Source organism: Triturus cristatus, chromosome 12 (assembly GCF_964204655.1).
Source record: "Triturus cristatus chromosome 12, aTriCri1.1, whole genome shotgun sequence".
In the NCBI taxonomy this organism is placed as follows: Eukaryota; Metazoa; Chordata; class Amphibia; order Caudata; family Salamandridae; genus Triturus; species Triturus cristatus.
In genome coordinates, this window is record NC_140595.1 from 424,909,791 (window position 1) to 424,930,168 (window position 20,378).

Below are 20,378 nucleotides of genomic sequence, written 5' to 3' on the forward strand. Positions count from 1 at the left end.
ACACAACCGCGGGTTCCCGTTGGCTTCTATGGGCAATGTCGCGGTTGGAAGTTTAAAGTTTAGGGACACTTACAATCGAGTTAGGACCAAACCCTTTTGGACTTAGGAATTTCTAGGGCTAGCACCCACGGGAGCACCAGAGTACTCGTGTTACCTCAACCAGGGAAGCCGGGTGCATAGGTGTCTTTTGGTGTTGGGTTGTGTCGTCTATTTCAATGGAAGCTGGAGAAGAAGTGCTGCTTCCGTGAAGTGGAGAGGTGTCCAAAGAGATCCAAGCCTGGATCTAGGATGGAAGGAACCTGGAAGCAGAGGGGACAGAGTCTGGGTCACTAGCCAGTGCCCGAGGGCAGGATGGACCAATGCCCACAGATGTTGGGTGCTTCAGGTGAGTTGATGGGTGTCTTGACTCTTCAGCCACGAGGTCCAGGAGGTGCCGATGACAACCAGGAGCTGGATTCGAGCTGTCCCACAAAGTTTGTCGAGTGTTGTGGTGTCAGCGACCAGATTGGACCCAACAAGCCTTGGCAACGGCAAGTCACTGGAAATCAGAGAAAGGACTGCAGTGCAGACCATCAAGGTCTGAGGGACTCACCCAGCAAGGGTAAGTCATGGCACATCTTGAGCAACCAGAAAAGCCCAATTAGGAGTTGCCTTCGTGGGGATCTACTAGCCAACGGGCTAGCGATCGCGAAGGAGCCTCGAGCGGTCGCACTTGAAACTGGCCCACGGGTCACTCGTGGAGTGGAGGCCAGCAATCTTCAGTGTAGGAGGTGCTCAAGGCTGGGGCTACTCGGAGCCCAAAGCACAACTTCGAGGAAGTCCCAGAAGATAGTAGTGTTGCAAAAGTTCACGATGTCCAGTGGTCACAGTTCTACGTCACCCACGATAGCCACGGGCCTCAGCTTTGCTGTGGACTCAGGGTAGCCTTGGGGAAGTCTGAAAATCCACCTCTGGTGATGCAAAGACTTCGGCAGGAGCTTCAGTGATGCAGACCAGTCAGTTGCTTCTTTGGTGCCTGCCAAGCAGGGGAGTCGCTCCTTGTCCCCAAGGGAGATTTCTTCAGTCTTCTAAGCAAAGTAGAGCATCGAAGGTCCAGGATATATGTTGCAGAGTTTCTTCCAGGGTAATCTAAAGGTGCAAGTACTGGGTTCCCATACTTCTACAAAGTTTAGGGGTTGGACATACTCTAGGGACCCACCTATGGGAGGGTTTGGAAAGAGGGGTGGTTACACCCATTTCCTTTGTCCAGTTTCACGCCAGAGCAGGGGCAGGTAGCCCCTGCAACCAGTTTGAACTGGACTATGCACAGGGACACCAAGTGTGCCCCCAGTGCAGGACTTCAAAGCACCAGAGAGTGCTCCTGTCCAGCCCCAATACACATCTGCCTGTCTGGGGAGGTGGTTGCACCTCCCTGGGACAGGAAACTTATTGTCCAGGCCTCCCCTGCCGGCGTTGCGGTCAGCAGCAGGAGGCCAGACCCGTATCTGTGGCAGAGGCATCCATTTTGTGATGCCAGAGCTGTAGAAAGTCCTGCTGGGTTAGACCAGTGTGAACATCTCTCCCTCTACAAGGGTGGAATGCTTCCCCCGCCGCCAGAACTGGCGGGGTGTAGTATTCCAAACCGTTTGACACCAAACAGAACATGTTTCCGTGCAGCCATCCCAAAGTTAGCATTTACCGCGAGGTTATAATGCACTTAAGAGTATATGGTTGGGCTGCACCACAAACAGCATCAGAGAAGGTACTCTGAACACTGCAGAAGGATTTTGCTCATGCAGGGGCACCCTCTCACATAAAAACCAAGCGCACTCCCTTCAGGATTGTTAAGGCCTGCCATAGGAGTGAATTGTAGGTTTTATATGTGTGCGCAATGGTAGTTGTTAGAAATGTGATTTCTGGCTGGCTAAGGCGTGTGCCAAAGCCAGGCAGGAACCACCACTCTAGTCAGGGCAAGGAAGTTACATGCCAAAGATAACCCCTGCTCACCCCCTTGGTAGCTTGGCACGAGCAGTCAGGCTTATCCCGGAGGCAATGTGTAAAGCATTTGCATTCTCACCAGCGACAACATCCCAGGCCCACCACAAAAGAAACTCCACACAAGGTTATATAAAAATAGTCTTTGTATTATCATAACACATTAGAATAGTGAGCACATATTATACACTGTGCCAACTGGCACTGGTCAATATTTTCAAGGGATTATGTACACATGACAGGGCCACATGGACCACTGTCAGAACCATCACAAAGCGAACTTAGTAAAAGTACAGCAGATCATAAACACTGGGAATCACTGTTCTTAGCATCCGCCTGTAACATAAACTACATTATGCACAGTATCACATTAGGCACCAAACGCATTGTACGCCAACCTCATCAACATAACCACATTATGCAATTCTCTCAAGTCTACACACATTAAACCCTAACCTCCTAAGTATAACTACATTAGGGAATAACTCTCACTAGCATAAACCATTATATGCGAACCAACCTCATGATCATAACGCACATTTAGAGGTATCAACACAGGTGTGTAAATCATTCTACATACATTACATTTCCCAGCACCCAAGAATCACAGTAGGGCCTGGCGCCCTATAACTCTAACACTCCCCCTGGCCAACTGGCCATCCAAAAAGGGGGGGCTCAAATACCCGATGTCCCAAGAGTCAGGGCCCGCTGCCAGAGCAGCGAAAGTCACGGGTGCGCAATCTGCGTAGGCCTAAACATTGCAACTACCCACTACTTGCTGGGTAGCTAAAAACCATAACATGGGGGCCTAAACAATGCAGCTGGCACTAATTGCTGCGCAGCTGTAAATATCAAGATGTGGGCAGGGGCTCTTACTGGCCCTGGAAATAGATGTGCCCAACGTTGGAGCCACCTAGGCTCTACACCTCATGTCCCCTGGAGCACACTGGCTCCAGACGTAATTGTGCGCAAACTTAGAGAAAGAACTGGCCCCCAAACACTGTGAAGAGGACTGGCGCTTTAGATAACACTGGCCCCACATCGTTGCAGTTGCACACTGGTAACTGGGGAAACTGAGACCATGGCACGGGCCCCTCTGGGCTCCCTTGTGCCCAAAACAAAACTTCCCCCAAGCACTGGAGCGGCTGGCTCCCAAAACAGACGCCCCCGATGGAGTGGCCCTCTGCCATGTGGGGCCACTCAGGCGGTAGGCGCCGGTACTTGTGCCTCGGTCCCCTCTTCCCCCCCCAGCCCTCTTCACTCACCGGCTGGGCCGAAGGCAGGACTCTCCTCCTTGCGGGCAGTCTCGGTCAAGGCTGGTGCATGGGACCTCTCCTCCTCCACACGGGGAGGTCCAGCTCTGGTGCCGGCAGCCTCTTCTCTTTACCCGGGGCTCCCAGCAGCTCCCAGGTGCTCTGCTCTTTGCCCGGGCCCTCTCCTGGGACCGGGACTTCAAATACCGTGGCCGCACTCTGCAGGGCACTCGAAGGCGGGGTAGGCTCCCGCCAAGCTTCGGCCACCATTTGTTTGCACCGGGGCTCCCACCAGCTCACGGGAGCCCCGCTCTTCCTGCAACCTCGCTGCCACACGTTGCGCTGGTTACTTCCATTTCCGTACGGCGGCCCCGCCCACAACCAGGTGGGCCGCGGATGGCGGCAGCGATCTCGGGGGCAATGAGGGGTAGGCTCCCTCCGTACAAAACAAAAAAAGAAATAGCAAGCGGGGTGGGCACCCGCTCAATCTAATCCTGGCAAAGTCGCGGGTGGGCACCCGCGCAATTAAGGCATGAGGAGACGGCCATAAGCGGGGTGGGCACCCGATTACAATCATGGAAATAGGTGGGGTGGGCTCCTGCTCGACAAGGCAAATGTGGGGTAATCCCTACGCTGGGGATTCCCTCTGAGGCGACGTGCAGCCCAGTGCTGCGACGATCCAGCGCTCCTCTTTAGAAAAAAATAAAGTGCTTAGCAGCAAAATGAGATAAGCGATCGCCAGGCACTAGGATCAGGACATGCTCCTCCACGGTCTTGGGGGATCTGAGCAAAAGGTCCCAAAACCAGTATTCCAGGCATCCAGTGGCAGGGCAGGGCCCAGGGAGGCAAGCCTTCCCCTGGGCCCCAGCACGCCCCTGGCAGATTCCAGTCCAAAAACAAGAACATTTTCATGGGGTCACAGCCCCTTCTTTTATACAGCATTTTCCTTTGTTCTGCAACTGTAGGGCAAGGGGAGAACCAGATACAACTGGTTCAGGAGCACTTTGTTTTGCCCAGCTCCCCTCTCTATTTACTGGACAGGCCAGGGACAACAGACGCACCACAGGAGGTGGAGCCAGCATTGTGAAGGGAAGGCCCAGCCCTATTCAGGTCCCAGGTGCAACTCCTCCCTCCCATCTACATGCAGATCTCTCCAATCACCACCGGGCAGACTCACCCTGGCTCCTGGAATTACCCAGCCCTCTCAGCTCCTGTCAATCACAAGCCAGACAGGCAATTCACATCACTCAGCATACAGACATGCCAATTTCTAGAAGTGGTACTTCCCCACCAGTCACCATAAATCTGCACACACCATTGCACAGCATTTATTCCCACGAGTTTGCACATACCAAACTCGCCCCTGCACTCCTCTCACCTCAGGAACTACCATGGACACACATATCCCCCATGCAATCCTATGGGAGGGCAGGCCAGTTTCACTACATGTAACAGAGTGCACGCACTTTACACTGGGACACAATGCTAAAAGTGCCTATAGGCCTAAAACTACTAACACTACATAGGGAAAAAGGCCAGGATAAATGCAAAAAGTTTGGGGGTGAACCTGCCAAAAGGGACAGGTCCAACAGTAGTGATATAGGTAGCCTATACCATAGTAAGGGGTGCAAGCACACCCTTACCTAGGCTGCTGTAGCAGACCTGTGGTGCCATTTTGGAGTGCTTCCCAGGGGTGGCATAACACATGCTTCAGCCCCTGGTAGGCCTCTGAGGTACCTATGCCCTAGGTACATAGTATACCATATACTAGGGGCTTATAAGGCACACCAGAATCTACTTGGATATGTACCTAATGTACATGGAAACCATTTTAGAGAGGAAGCAGCTAGGCTGGGGTCCTGATTAGCAGGGCCACAGCCAGACTAAGGTCGAAAAACAGTGAAACACCAGCAAAAAGTGGGGGTACCCATGTGAAGCAGATCCTACTCTCCTACAATGTACACCATCATTCTTTTGAAAATCTTGACACACTTCAAGCACCATGTAGGGGTGGAGTTTGTAGCCAACACCAGCCCTCTTTCCACATGCATAAGTTGAGTATAAGGTAGGGACTGTTCAAAATCTCAAGTTACTTTGAATCATTAGTCTTGGGCGATATTTTAAATATGCTGACAAAATTTGTGTAATGCTCACATTTTGTGTAACTTGAAATTCCCAAAATTACTGGAAATATTCCATTACCCAAGTTAGTTATTCTTGCATGCAAGCCTGGTTTTTGCAGAAGATTTCTTGTCAAAAGACATTTTTTCATTACACCACTCTCTGGTATCCCATGAGGTTTTTTTTATCTGAAGTGTGCGCTCATGTAAAAAAAAAAGAGAAATATCACTAAATTGTTATGGTATTTACATGGCTTTTTGGGAACACATTGTGCAATTTCGCTCACCCTTACATAAAGTAGTGACATTAAATAGAGCTGAATTCAGCAGACAAGGGCTACTCCTCTTGGGGAAAGCGCGTTTATATGACATACATATTTGCTCTTCACGTACTAACATTTAAAAACATTTTTGACAGAGGGCTACTGATAGTTTTATAGATCTACTGACATAAACATAACTCATGCTGGCAGTCAAACTCGACACCTGGGGTGACCAAATGAGCATTGGATGATCCAGTCACTGCTTGGTTCCTGCACGTGGGGCAGTGTAAATTCATGTGGGGTACAAGAGTACGCTACTAGATAAAATGTGAATCTGATATTCGGAGACCAAATTAGTGTGCATATACTAAAATGGAAAGCTTGTATTTGAGTAAAATTCTAGCATTTTTATCAAATTAGCTTTGTTATGCGTTTATTTAGTAACAATGAAAAAATAGTTTTTTCAGAAAAAGACAGAGGTTTTTGTGGGAATGTGTTTAAAAAGATAAGTTTCTATTTAATGGCACATTTGAAATGTTTTCAGGAAATGACCAGTTGATTATTGAGAACGTGTACATGTCGATATACATTTTAAAGTTGATTGTTTTAGTGATAGTGTGTCGTTACAGGCATGTATCCTTTTCATGATGCTGCTGATGCAGTTTTTTCAGACCTTATGTTGGAGGCAAATTCATTTTCTGTATTGACAGGGTTATATAACATGGTAATCGCTGTGTATAACTGATACCCAAGCTCCGAGCGTGTAAGATTGCTTATCACTTAACGGATTTGTTTTTTCAACCTTTACCACGTGGGTGAGCCTGTAATATCTGTCTTGCTTTAATGCCAACTTTCCTGCTACAATACTTTCTCAGTGCGACTTTTCATTTCCCCATCGTTCTCATTCTAATTTGATTTTAAGCCATTTTATGTCTAAATTGTTTTTGTTATCCAAACCATCAATCGAAGATATAGCAAGTCCCCATCCAATTGTTCTTCACCAGAAGTCTACCTTTAACCTAGCAGGGTACAGACACCAACCATTTCTTAATAAGAGAAAATATCTGTAAAATCATATATAGAATTTCTCAGTCACCCAATGGTCATGTGGAGCAATGAAAAACTTACAAAAGGAAACCTATCCTGGAGTGTAGAATATTCCCCTTGAGCAATCATGGAGGGCGCTTAGTTCCCATGCCTCTGGCTAGTCAGAATTTCAGTTTACTACTCAAGCCTTACCATGTCTTCAGTTGTCCGGACCCTGGGTGTCTCGAATCATCTAGCTGATTTGTTGAGTCCTGTATTTCACTTTCTGTAGCTTGTAGGTGAGCCTAGGTGGTATCTGCTATATGTTCCACCTTCCAAACGCAACTTGTGAGGTCCTCCCTCTTCTCCATGGACCATACTCCTGTTACAGTAATCGTAGTTTTCTTGTTAAGGTCTGGTTTTAGGGTATAAATGAAGCTCAGCAGCATTTTCTCTCATAAGGCAAGTCATTTGTCCTGGAGATTACCTTCCTTCTTGTGTTCTTTTTTTTATTTTTATGTGCTGGAACAGGTCTCAAATAAATCTTCCTTGTTCTGTATCTGCCCCAACATTGTTTTAATCCAACTCCCAGGCCTGCAAGATTTAACGTCTAACCTGCATTCCTAACAGTGGACCAGGAAATAGATTTTTCAGGAGAGCTGTCACCTCCAGGAACACAGGCAGTTTCTGCCCATTGGTGCCTCCACAGGCAGGAACCAAAGATCTTAGGCTGCTCCCTGCCAAGCCCCCCCACCCCCATCCAAGGCACTGCATTTTCTGTCCTTTGGTAGTCTTTCCCTCAGCCCTGCTTGCCCCAGCGACCTGTAATTATGCTTGTGGTTCCATAAAAGCTGGGGGTATAGTAGAACACTAGACATTTCTCTTCACCGCACCTCTACTTGTTACATGGTGCTCCCCAGGTCACACCCCAAACACGGCTATAAATCTACATCATCCACAGTACACAACAACATACGTGCCCTCAAGATATGTTGCAGAGTGGATAGGTGGGTGTCGCAGATGATGTGATCGCTTGAGCCTCTTCTTCTAATTCAGTTAGATTAGAGTCACTGCTCCATATCAATGATCAACTACCATGATCCTTAGTATGCTAGGCTGCCTGAAACCATGTGAGCAGGATGGAGAAGGCAGTTAACAATGGATAAGAGATGCCATCTATGAGCTTGTCTACCTCCATACCCTCTTACAAAGGAAATTAAATGTTTGTAGGAGTGAACAAATGCCCAAAGGCGTCAGGGTGCTAAAGACTGGTTAGTTCTGATGAAAGAGAAGTCGGCAAGGATAACAGGCTCTGTTTATGGAGTCATCGCAACCTTCCTTTTAGGTCTAAAAGCCAGGTTTGAGACTACCGGGGAGGGAGTTATAGAGCTTGGCTGTGACCACCGAGAAGGCTCTGCCTCTCCATCCGGAACTTGGAATTCACTAACAAATTTGGATTTGCAAAGTGGAGTTGCCTGGAAGGAACATAACATTGGAACATTGTTATGGTTCCTCCAGGCCCTGAGTTATGTAGGGCTTTCTGTACAATACACAGGGCTTTAAACCTAATGCGCTTTTTCACAGGGAGCCAATGAAGCTTGCTTAATCCTGCAGAGACTGAGTGGTATTTAGGAATATCAATCAATCAGTCTGGCCTCTGCATTCTGTACCATCTGCAGCTTAGTTGATGTCAAGCTAGAACGCATTACAGTAATCAAGCCTGGATGAGATGTAAGCCAGAGCTACTTGTTTGTGCACCAGTAGTGGGATAAAAGGATACACTTTTCCGAAGCAACCTTGGGACGCAGAAGCAGGTCCACACTGTGCGGTTGCCTGAAGGTTGAACAATAGATTATTGTCCACAATCACTCCCAATGTTTTGCTGGCAGAGTACCTAACATTTCTGGCCACCTTGTTCCATATGGATGGGCTAGCTGCAAAAATCAAGACATCTGTCTTGTTTCCATTTAGTCTTAGTTTTTACCCACCCAATTAGTTGCTGCCTTCATACAGTTTTTAAAGTTGGCAGAGAAGGCCTCCATTTCTTTAGTGATTGTTACACTTATTTGAGTGTTGTAGGCTTACGATGTAGCCTCTAGCCCAAAAGATTGTATCAGTTTGACTGGTGGGGAGACTTATAGGTTGAATAAGATTGGGCTCAGGGAGAATCCCTGAGGAACCCCACATGGTAAGGTGATAGATTCTGACTTGAATTGTTTGACAATCACAGTCTGAGTACTGCCCTTAAGGAAGGATGCCAGCAGTTTTAATGCTGAGCCTTTTAACCCCAATTCCTGTAGTAGACAGGTAAGCAGGGTAGGAGAGATGGTATCAAGGCCTGCAGACTGATCCAAAAGGATCAGTGCTGCAGCCTGCCCTGCATTGACCATCAACTGGGAAATGGGCAAATGTCTTGCTTTTTTTCAGAGCACCTGGGCAAGACTTCAAAATACCAGGACACAATGTAAACAAAAAATCAAAATAGGACTCTCTAAACTTTAGTATACCAAAATACTATGTGAACAAAGCTCAACATATTTGCCAAATAAAGGGGAATATTTGCTACAGCAAGTTCCCATAAATCAAATGGCAATAATACACATGTAAAATAAATGGATGTAGTGAATCTATATACACAAGAATAAATGTATAGAAAGAGAACTGTGGGTACACAACGATAAGCCCCTCCTGTCCCTCCTTCCCACCAGGGCTGGAACTTTGTTACCTTCCCTCCTATCCCCCTATCCTTCCTATCCCCCAATCCGCCACTCCCTCCCTTCCACCCCTCCCTCCCTCCCACCAGGGCTGGATCATAGTGTTAGCTTCCTTCCTATTTGCCCATTCCTCCTATCCCTCTATCCCTCCCATCCCCCTATCCCTCACTCCCTCCCTCCCTCCATCCCTCCCTCCCTCCCACCAGGGCTGGAACAGAGTATTACCTTCCCCCTATCCCCCCTACCCCCTCCATCCCCCCTATCCCCCCTATCCCCCTCCACCCCCCCTATCCCCCTCCATCCCCCCCTATCCCCCATCCCTCCCTCCAGGGCTGGAACGGAGTGTTACCTTCACCCATCCCTACTTTCCACCATATCCCTCTATCTCTCCCTCCCACTAGGGCTGGAACAGTGTTGCCTTCCTCCTATGCCCCTATCCCTCTTATACATCCTATCCCTCCTATCCCTCCTATCCCTCCTTTCCCTCCTACCCCTCCCTTCCACCCCTCCCTCCCACCAGGGCTGGAACAGAGTTACCTTCCCCCTATCCCCCCCTATCCCCCCAATCCCTCCCTACCCCCCATCCCTCCCTCAAGGGCTGGAACAGAGTGTTACCTTCACCCATCCCTACTTTCCACCATATCCCTCTATCTCTCCCTCCCACCTGGGCTGGAACAGTGTTGCCTCCCTCCTATCCCTCCCATACCTCCTTTCCCTCCTATACCTCTATCCCTACCTTCCACCCCTCCCTCCCACCAGGGCTGGAATAGAGTGTTTTCTTCCCTCCTATCCCTGCCATCCCCCTATCCCTTCTATCCCTTCTACCCCCTATCCCACCCTTCCACCCACCAGGGTAATGATTTGATTGCCCTTGGTTTAGCATTATATGGTTTCACTAATATCAACCATGTTCTCCATGAGAGTTTCTAATGAGATGCTTTGCCTCTGAAAGCGCTACTTGCTATCCAACTCTGCGTGGTAAGAGGGTAAGTATGAAAGAAATGAATGGGTGTGATTTGGAGACGTGTGAATAGTAGTACTTAATCATTGTTTTTTCTTCATATGGTAGAAACACTTTCATGGTGTCTGTGATGAAGGTGAAGAAGATAAACAATCACGTCATGCTGACAAGACTGTTAGATGTTACCAAAGAAACATCATTCAGGTAAGTCGGTGACTAGAAGGTATACCAAATCTGTGGGCCTCCTGGGAAGCATCTTGGTATATGCTCTAGAAATCCGGATTTAGTTCTTACTCTTTCAACTAGAGGAGCACAGGGTCAGGTTATAGACATACTCTTTTTTTCCCTCCTAAGTGGACCAGGAACTTCAACAACCGTCAACTACACATGTTTAGCCTAGGGACAGTTTGTAGGTTTATAGCAGCTTGCCTTGAGCTAATGCCCTCACTGAGGTGTTTTTGCTCCCAGCAGAGCCACCGCACCACTTTGTACAGTTTGTTCAAGGCAACCTGCCTCTCGTTTTGTATCTCCTCGCTATAACATGAATGTTTAGTACAGGGACAGGTTGTAGGCACACTCTTTTTTCCCTCTAGGTGGACAGGGTCTTCAACAACCGTCAACTACACATGACTAGAAGGTATACCAAATCTGTGGGCCTCCTGGGAAGCATCTTGGTATATGCTCTAGAAATCCGGATTTAGTTCTTACTCTTTCAACTAGAGGAGCACAGGGTCAGGTTATAGACATACTCTTTTTTTCCCTCCTAAGTGGACCAGGAACTTCAACAACCGTCAACTACACATGTTTAGCCTAGGGACAGTTTGTAGGTTTATAGCAGCTTGCCTTGAGCTAATGCCCTCACTGAGGTGTTTTTGCTCCCAGCAGAGCCACCGCACCACTCTGTACAGTTTGTTCAAGGCAACCTGCCTCTCGTTTTGTATCTCCTCGCTATAACATGAATGTTTAGTACAGGGACAGGTTGTAGGCACACTCTTTTTTCCCTCTAGGTGGACTGGGTCTTCAACAACCGTCAACTACACATGTTTAGCCTAGGGACATCTTGTAGGTTTATGGCAGCTTGCCTTGAGCTAATGCCCTCACTGAGCTGTTTTTGGTGGCAGGAGACCCACAGTACCACTTTGTACAGTTGGTTAAATGCAACCTCACTCTCCAATTGTTTGTTGTGGCTGTAATAACCATGTTTATTAAAGGGTCAGACTGTAGGCACACACTCTTTTCCCCTTCTAGGTGGACCACGAACTTCGACAAGCATCAACAACACATGTTTAGAGGAGGGGAAGTTTGTAGGTACATGCTTTGCAGCTTGCCTTGTGCTAATGCCCTCACTGAGGTGCATTTGCTGCCAGCAGAACTTCGGCACCACTTTGTACAGTTGTTCAAGGCAAACTCACTCCTGTTTTGTCTCTCCTGGCTCTGCCAAGAATGTTATTTTTTTAACATCTTTATTGGCATTTTACAACATATATTCCAATCATATATTCATAGCACTAAACATGGATGTTTAGATAAATTATGCTGATGCTCATATCCAAATATGCAGGAGTTGTGATTGCAGGCGCTTCTGAATAGAAGCTCATTCAGGACACAGTATTAGATTTGGTAGGTTACTCCAGAGATTAGTTAGTGATTAGTCAAGTCCTTCATTATTATTGCATTAGAATAGTAAATGTGCATTTTATGTTCCTTATATTGATGTGCCTAAACTACTATGGCTAGCAATCAGCAGCTCATCATTTCATCCTCAACCCTGAGAGACGGTCCAGAGACACAGCCAACAAGCGTGAGCAACTGTTAGACGGCGACCTCAGAGGAGCCCGGAAGGGGGTCCTGACTACCCTGAGTCCCACCCGTGTAGTATCGTAGCCGGGCGTTGGCGGGAGATTCCCCAGGGGGAGGAATCTCGCAACTAGGATCGTACTTCTGGCACCACACGACACAGAGTGACCACACTGGATATTCTCAGAAAACAAGCTTTATCAGATAGGTATCACTGCAAATATGTACAAAGTGAGCACGGGCTCAAGAGTCTCGGAAAGGTAGGGGGTAGCGGGACAGTCTCAGGTAACGGTTCAAGCAGGGACGTATCCGGCGCACAGCTCACAATCCTCGAGCTGGGGGATACGTGGTCGGAGTCGGGGTCCGGCGGGACCGTGAGAGTCTGGGGGGGGGAGCCGCGAGTCACTCAGCGGGCTCAGGTACAGGTTCGGAGGTCTTACGATCTTCAAGGAGCCGCGAGTCACTCAGCGGGCTTTGGCACAAGTTCGGAGGTCTTACGATCTTCAAGGAGCCGCGAGTCACTCAGCAGGCTTCGGCACAAGTTCGGAGGTGTTACGATCTTCAAGGGGGCCGCGAGTCACTCAGCAGGGCCAGGCACAAGTTCGGAGGTGTTACGATCTTCCAGGGGGCCGTGAGTCACTCAGCAGGGCCAGGCACAAGTTCGGAGGTCTTACGATCTTCAGGAAGCCGCGAGTCACTCAGCAGGCTTAGGTGGGTTCAGTTCCAGGAGCCACGCACACGTCGCAGGCTCTCGTTGTTCCAGCGTCGAATCTCCCGGACAGTCTCAGAGCACCCCTTGTTATAGGTCGACCCCTCTTTGATGTCCGGAGTCTGTGCAGGCAGGGGTCTCGTCACCTGGGGGCCGCTGGTCGGGGTTTCCTGCTATTGTCTTTTGATCCTTTCAGGGCCGGGTCGGCAGGAGTCCCAGACACCCAGCAGGTATGGAGCCAGCCCGCAGGGAGGCCGGAGGGCCGATCGAAACCCATCGTCCCAGGGGAGTTCAGAGGTGCGATAGAAACTGCTCCTCCCTCTCTCATCCCCTGGAAGCGTGATGCCCTCCCGCCGGAGTGGCGCCTCGAGGCCCGGGTCGCGCTGGGGTCGGGCGGCCATCTTGTTGCATGGAGTGGGCACGCGGGCCCGGGGTGGCCGAAAGGAGAGAGGCCATGGACGGGGATGTCCGGGGTTGGTGCGGGTGTCCTGGTGGGAAGGGTCGGCTGGGCCGGGTGCTGGGGTTGCAGGCACCAGGTTTCGGGGGTGCGGGGGCACGGAGGGCCATTCTACGAGGCCGGGTCCAACATGCGTCCCCCCCAGCTGAAAGCCGGAGAGAACTGCCCATCACCTTGGGGGGTTCTCTTCGCTGAAGCGGAAGAACCTGGAGAGGCCGTCAGCGTTGGCGTGGTCCGTGCCAGGGCGGTGTTCTACGGTGAAGTCCATTCCCTGGAGGGAGATTGACCACCGCAGTAGCTTGGGGTTTTCTCCTCGCATCTGCATGAGCCATTGCAGGGGTCGATGGTCAGTTTGCACTCTGAAATGAGTGCCGAACAGGTAGGGTCATAGTTTTTTGAGTGCCCAGACCACGGCAAAGGCCTCGCGCTCTATGGTGCTCCACCTCTGCTCTCGGGGTAGCAGCCGCCGACTGAGGAAGGCGACGGGCTGGTCTAGGCCTTGATCATTCACTTGGGACAGGACGGCCCCAATGCCATGCTCGGAGGCATCGGTCTGGACTATGAACTCCTTGGCGTAGTCGGGAGCCTGGAGGACGGGGGCAGTGCACATGGACTTTTTTAGAGCATCGAAAGCTTCCTGGCAGGCAGCCGTCCACTGCACCTTCTTTGGCTGTTTTTTAGACGTAAGTTCAGTGAGAGGGCCGACAAGGCTGCCATACCCTCGAATGAATCGGCGGTAGTAGCCCGTGAGTCCCAGAAAGGCTCGGACCTCCGTTTGGGTGATGGGTGGTTCCCATGCCAGGATGGCGTCGATCTTTGGCTGTAGAGGGGCGACCTGGCCACTCCCGACTTGGTGCCCCAGGTAGACTACGGATCCTTGCCCGATCTGGCACTTGCTGGCTTTTACTGTGAGGCCTGCCTGGCGCAGGGCGGTTAGCACTCTCCGGAGGTGCTGGAGGTGCTCACTCCACTCTGAACTGAAGACAGCGATGTCGTCCAGATAGGCCGCGCTGAACTGTTCTAGCCCGGCCAGGACCCTATTCACCAGTCTCTGGAAAGTGGCCGGGGCATTTTTCATCCCGAAGGGCATCACGCGGAAGCGGTAATGCCCGTCAGGGGTGGAGAAAGCAGACCGCTCCTTGGCCCCTTCGGTGAGCGCAATCTGCCAGTATCCGCAGGTGAGGTCGAAAGTGCTGAGGAACCGGGCGGCCCCTAGTCGGTCAATGAGTTCGTCGGCTCGTGGAATGGGGTGGGCATCGGCTCTAGTAATGTCATTGAGCCCCCGGTAATCCACGCAGAACCGGAGCTCGGGGGCGACACCGGGGGCCGCTGCCTTCGGGACCAGGACCACGGGGCTGGCCCAGGGACTGTCAGGGGGCTCGATCACCCCCAGGGTCAACATCTTCGCGACTTCAGCTTGAATGCAGGACCGGACCCGGTCAGGGACCCGGTAGGCTCGGTGTCTCACCGGCGGGCTGTCCCCGGTGTCCACATCGTGAACACACCAGTTGGTGACCCGGGGGGTCAGGGAGAAGAGGTCGGAAAATTGTCTTAGGAGCTGGCGGCAGTCCGCTTGTTGCTGGGCAGTGAGGGCTGGGGAGAGGTTCACTCCCTCCACGGAGCCATCCTGCTCCTTGACACACAGGAGGTCCGGGAGGGGATCCGACTCATCTTCGGCCCCGGCATCGGTGGCCAGCAGGAGGCTCAGTTCTGTCCGCACGAAGTGAGGCTTGAGGCGGTTCACGTGCAGGACCCGGAGGGGATCCCGAGGCGACTGGACGTCCACCAAGTAGGTGACTTGACTCTTCCTCTCAACCACTTTGTAGGGCCCAGTCCATCGGTCCTGGAGGGCGCCAGGCTTCACGGGGGCCATGACCCACACCTGCTGGCCCGGCTGGAACTCGACCAGAGTAGCATTCTGGTCGTACCAGCGCTTCATTTCTTCTTGACTCGCCTCCAGGTTGGCCTCGGCCAGTTCTCGGAACCTCCTGGTCTGGTTCCGGAGGGCCAGGACATAGTGGAACACATCTCGGGGAGTGGTCTGGGGTGCTGCCTCCCACCCTTCCTTAACCAGACTGAGGGGACCTCGGACGGGGTGTCCATAGAGCAATTCAAACGGGCTGAACCCTAAGGACTTCTGGGGGACCTCCCGGTAAGCGAACAGGAGGCAGGGGAGCAGGACGTCCCACTTACGCCGGAGGGGCTCTTCTAGGCCAGCGATCATCCCTTTCAAAGTCCTATTAAACCTTTCTACTAGGCCGTTCCCTTGGGGATGGTACGGGGTGGTGAACTTATAGGACACCCCACATTGTTGCCACAGGGACATCATGTACCGGGATATGAAATTAGTTCCGCGATCGCTCACGACTTCGCGGGGGAAACCCACCCTGGAAAAGATCCCCATCAGGGCCCGGCCCACCACGGGGGCCGTAATGGTGCGTAGGGGAATGGCCTCCGGATAGCGGGTGGCGTGGTCTACTAGGACCAAGATGAAACGGTGACCTTGGGAGGTGGGGGGGTCCAGTGGCCCCACGATGTCGATTCCGACTCGTTCGAAGGGGGTACTGACCGGGAAGAGTTGGAGGGGAGCCTTGCGCTTCCCCCCACTCTTCCCACTGGCCTGGCACGTGGGGCAGGACTTGCAGTGTGCCTCTACCGCTGCTTTCATCTTAGGCCAATAAAAATGGGTCACGAGACGGCTGTAAGTCTTGTCCTGACCCAGGTGGCCGGCGAGGGGGACGTCGTGGGCTAAGCCCAGGAGGAAATCTCGGAAGCGGAGGGGTACCACCAGGACCCGTCCGGATCCCAGCTCCACCGACTTCTGCTCACTATACAGGATGTTATTCTCCCAATAGATTCGGTGCGTTCCGGTCTGGTCACCTGCGGCTTGGCCCTCGGCCTGGCGCCGCAGCCCGACCAGGGAAGGACAAGTGGCTTGCTCCCGGCAAAATTCTTCCCGGGTGGGCCCGCCCTCGTGGCGCCACTGGGCCAACTCGGGTAGATCCCCCAACTCGGGGACCGGGGCGGGGTCGGATGGTGCGGGTTCGTCGCTGGCGACGGACCCTTCTGATGGGGGAACGGGAGGACCCTCGGCGGGGACGGTACTGGTTTCTTCGGCCGGGGTGCTCTCGACTTCTCTCGGGGGAGTGAGTCGGGCTGTCATAGATCGGGTGGTGATACACACCCACTCGGGGAGTCCCATCATTCCTAGGTGGGCCTTGCGCTCTACATGCTTCCAGGGAGAACTCTCCAGGTCGTTCCCTAGGAGGCAGTCAACCGGCTGGGAGGTTCTTACGGCCACCTTGAGTTTACCTATCACCCCTCCCCACTCAAATGGCACCAGGGCTACCTGACACATACTTTCCCTATTGTCTGCGGATATCACGGGGCAAAAGACATTGGGGAGGATCTGTTCCTCGGGGACTAGGTGCCTGAGGACACCGGTGATACTGGCCCCGGTGTCCCGCAGGGCCTCTACCTGGTGGCCATTGATTTTGACGAGCTGCCCATATTTCTGTGTGTTGGAGGGTAGGAGGCTACCAGGAACCATTTCCCTATCTCCCAGGGATACTAGGGCCATCGCTGCGGGTTCCCACTCCTCGGCTTCCTCAACCTCCTCCCCCAGGGCTACGTTGGCTATCTGTCTCGCAGGGGGGACTTGGGTGGCCATGGGACACTCGGGGTCATTGGCGTAGTGCCCGGGTTTCTGGCAACGGAAGCAGGTGACGGTCACCCGGTGTCCCCGTCTCCCAGGGGGCCCGGTCACTGGTGGGGGGGGCGCCGGGAAAGGTGGAGGTGGTGTCTTGCAGGGGCTAGGCTGGGACTCTCTCGGCCCTCCCTGGTTCCCTCCTCCTCTCTGGCGGGGTGGTCCCTGACTGGTTCGGGGGTACTCTCCTACCATGCCCCGGGAGACCCGGGTGTTGGTCCAGCGGTCGGCCTCCACAGCCAGCTTCCGGGGATCTGTGAGCTTGCTATCCAGCAGATGTTGACGTAGCTCTATGAAGCAGTTCGCAGCCAGGTGTTCCCATAACATGAGATCAGTGAGTTCGGCAAGGGTGGTGACTTTGCTGCCCTTGACCCACCCATCGAAGGCCCGACTAAAAAAGTTTACATACTCCACCCAAGTGGTGCCCGGGATCTTCCTGCAGTCCCGGAACCGTTGGCGGTACATTTCTGGGGTGAGGCCGTATCTTGTGAGGAGAGCCTCTTTCATGTGGCTGTAGGAGGTCTGCAGGGAGAGGGGAAGGTCAAGCAGGGTGTCTCTTCCTTCGCTCAGAAACCGCCCCCACAACCCCGCCCCCCAGTCCTTCTGTGGGATCCGATGGGAGGTCATGGCGACCTCGTAGGCCCGAAACCATTGCTGAATGTCATCGTTTTTATAATATTCCTTGACCACATCCTTGGGGATGTGGACCTTCTGTTCCGCTGGGGGGGTCGTCTCTCGGTTTCCCGAGGGCCTCCCGTCCTAGTTTCGGGCCTTGAGCTCGAGTTCCTTTAAGCTGCGTTCGTGCTCTAGTTGGAGCTTCCTTCCTTCGTGCTCCCGTTGGAGCTTCTTTTCTTCCAGTTCGCCTTGTACGCGCATTTGCTCTACCGCTAGCTTTTTCTCCGCTAACTTCAATTCGCCCTCGATTTTGAGTTTGGCTAACTCGAGTTCATGACTGCGGCTTCTCTCTCTGTCCGCGAGTTCTTCCGGGGATAGGCCCCCGTCTGGTACGATGCCTTGCACCTGATTGCCGCTGCTTTCCCTTGGGGGGGGTTCGGCTTCATCGGGGCGCTCCCCCGTGCCTTCCGGGCGGGAGGCCCCGGTCTCCACCCAAGTTTTCAGTGCTTTCTGCAAGTCTTCCTTAGTGTTGAGGCCAGTGGTAGCGATTTTAAGTTCTTTGCAAAATTGCTTTAGCTCTTTGTGTGTGTATTCTTCTAGCTGCTCCACCTGGAACACTCTGTTGGCGTTGGTTTCTGTGGAGCTCATGGCGCTTCCTTCTGCCATCCTTGTTGGTCGTGCGTCCGTTGTTCACTGTACGATCTCTAGGTGATGGGCCCGAATCCCGTCGCTTGCCACCAATGTTAGACGGCGACCTCAGAGGAGCCCGGAAGGGGGTCCTGACTACCCTGAGTCCCACCCGTGTAGTATCGTAGCCGGGCGTTGGCGGGAGATTCCCCAGGGGGAGGAATCTCGCAACTAGGATCGTACTTCTGGCACCACATGACACAGAGTGACCACACTGGATATTCTCAGAAAACAAGCGTTATCAGATAGGTATCACTGCAAATATGTACAAAGTGAGAACGGGCTCAAGAGTCTCGGAAAGGTAGGGGGTAGCGGGACAGTCTCAGGTAACGGTTCAAGCAGGGACGTATCCGGCGCACAGCTCACAATCCTCAAGCTGGTGGATACGTGGTCGGAGTCGGGGTCCGGCGGGACCGTGAGAGTCTGGGGGGGGGAGCCGCGAGTCACTCAGCGGGCTCAGGTACAGGTTCGGAGGTCTTACGATCTTCAAGGAGCCGCGAGTCACTCAGCGGGCTTTGGCACAAGTTCGGAGGTCTTACGATCTTCAAGGAGCCGCGAGTCACTCAGCAGGCTTCGGCACAAGTTCGGAGGTGTTACGATCTTCAAGGGGGCCGCGAGTCACTCAGCAGGGCCAGGCACAAGTTCGGAGGTGTTACGATCTTCCAGGGGGCCGCGAGTCACTCAGCAGGGCCAGGCACAAGTTCGGAGGTCTTACGATCTTCAGGAAGCCGCGAGTCACTCAGCAGGCTTAGGTGGGTTCAGTTCCAGGAGCCACGCACACGTCGCAGGCTCTCGTTGTTCCAGCGTCGAATCTCCCGGACAGTCTCAGAGCACCCCTTGTTATAGGTCGACCCCTCTTTGATGTCCGGAGTCTGTGCAGGCAGGGGTCTCGTCACCTGGGGGCCGCTGGTCGGGGAGGAGTCCCAGACACCCAGCAGGCACGGAGCCAGCCCGCAGGGAGGCCGGAGGGCCGATCGAAACCCATCGTCCCAGGGGAGTTCAGAGGTGCGATAGAAACTGCTCCTCCCTCTCTCATCCCTTGGAAGCGTGATGCCCTCCCGCCGGAGTGGCGCCTCGAGGCCCGGGTCGCGCTGGGGTCGGGCGGCCATCTTGTTGCATGGAGTGGGCACGCGGGCCCGGGGTGGCCGAAAGGAGAGAGGCCATAGACGGGGATGTCCGGGGTTGGTGCGGGGGTCCTGGTGGGAAGGGTCGGCGGGGCCGTGTGCTGGGGCTGCAGGTACCAGGTTTCGGTGGTGCGGGGGCACTGAGGGCCACTCTACGAGGCCGGGTCCAACACTAGTGAATTCACAATAGTCCAAAATGTGGGCAGTGCAAAATGTGTGGCTATGCTGTAGGAATGCAATTACAATTTAAAGGAACTAATGTGCAGTCTATTAACTAATCCGTATCTGATACTGTTGGTAGAACTATTAACCTTTCTATTCTTTTTAATTCAGGTGGAATCAACGAAGCCTTTACACTCAACTGGAGCAACAACATAGGTACGTTTACACTTATTATTCTAATGAATTAAACCTAAGACTCTTTGAAAAATTGCCTTTTCAAAAGAACCCTCTGAATACGAAAGGTGAGAGCTATTTGGGGTCTGAGCAACGGAAACAAGGTTTCGAATAACTACTGAGTACAGAGTCTTTATTTTGAAATTGGCCCCCACAGCTGAACTTGCGCAACTGGAACTGGCTTGACTAATCTTTCAACTCTGGAAAGAAGATGCCGATACAATGCCAGCTCGGAAATCTTCTGCCTCGGAGCTCCTTTGAACAAGCATTGGCATAGCCAATAGGTCTCGCTTTTGGGACCTTAAGTGATTTTTTTCAACATCATGCCATCCTCGGTGTAAATAAAAGCAACCTCTGTTATTAAATGTCAATGCTAATCACCGTGAACCATCTGCTTCAAAACACTGTAACATGGTTCAAGTAAATGTTCCATTTTGCGGGGCCTGTTGCTGGCTACAACGGAGTGGGTTTTGGGGCACATTTTGCCAATATCAGCCTATGTTTTGCTAAGAGATGTTAAACATGTGCACTCGAGTCCACGACACTGCAGGAGGCAGGGGAATGAATTAAAAGATG

The 20,378-nt window shown here is 52.3% G+C and overlaps 1 protein-coding gene across 2 annotated transcripts in view; it reads left to right on the top strand.

The window, feature by feature from the left end:
* The window catches only part of LOC146776052 (uncharacterized), a 387,820-nt gene that overhangs the window by 275,324 nt on the left and 92,118 nt on the right, over window positions 1–20,378 (top strand). The window contains exon 6 of one of the 2 annotated variants that reach the window (XR_014972118.1): window positions 10,420–10,515. The exons of the other annotated variant lie outside the window; for it this stretch is intronic. The gene's annotated coding sequence lies outside the window, so the exon portion shown is untranslated. The remainder of the gene's footprint in view (window positions 1–10,419; window positions 10,516–20,378) is intronic. 2 annotated transcript variants of the gene reach the window in all.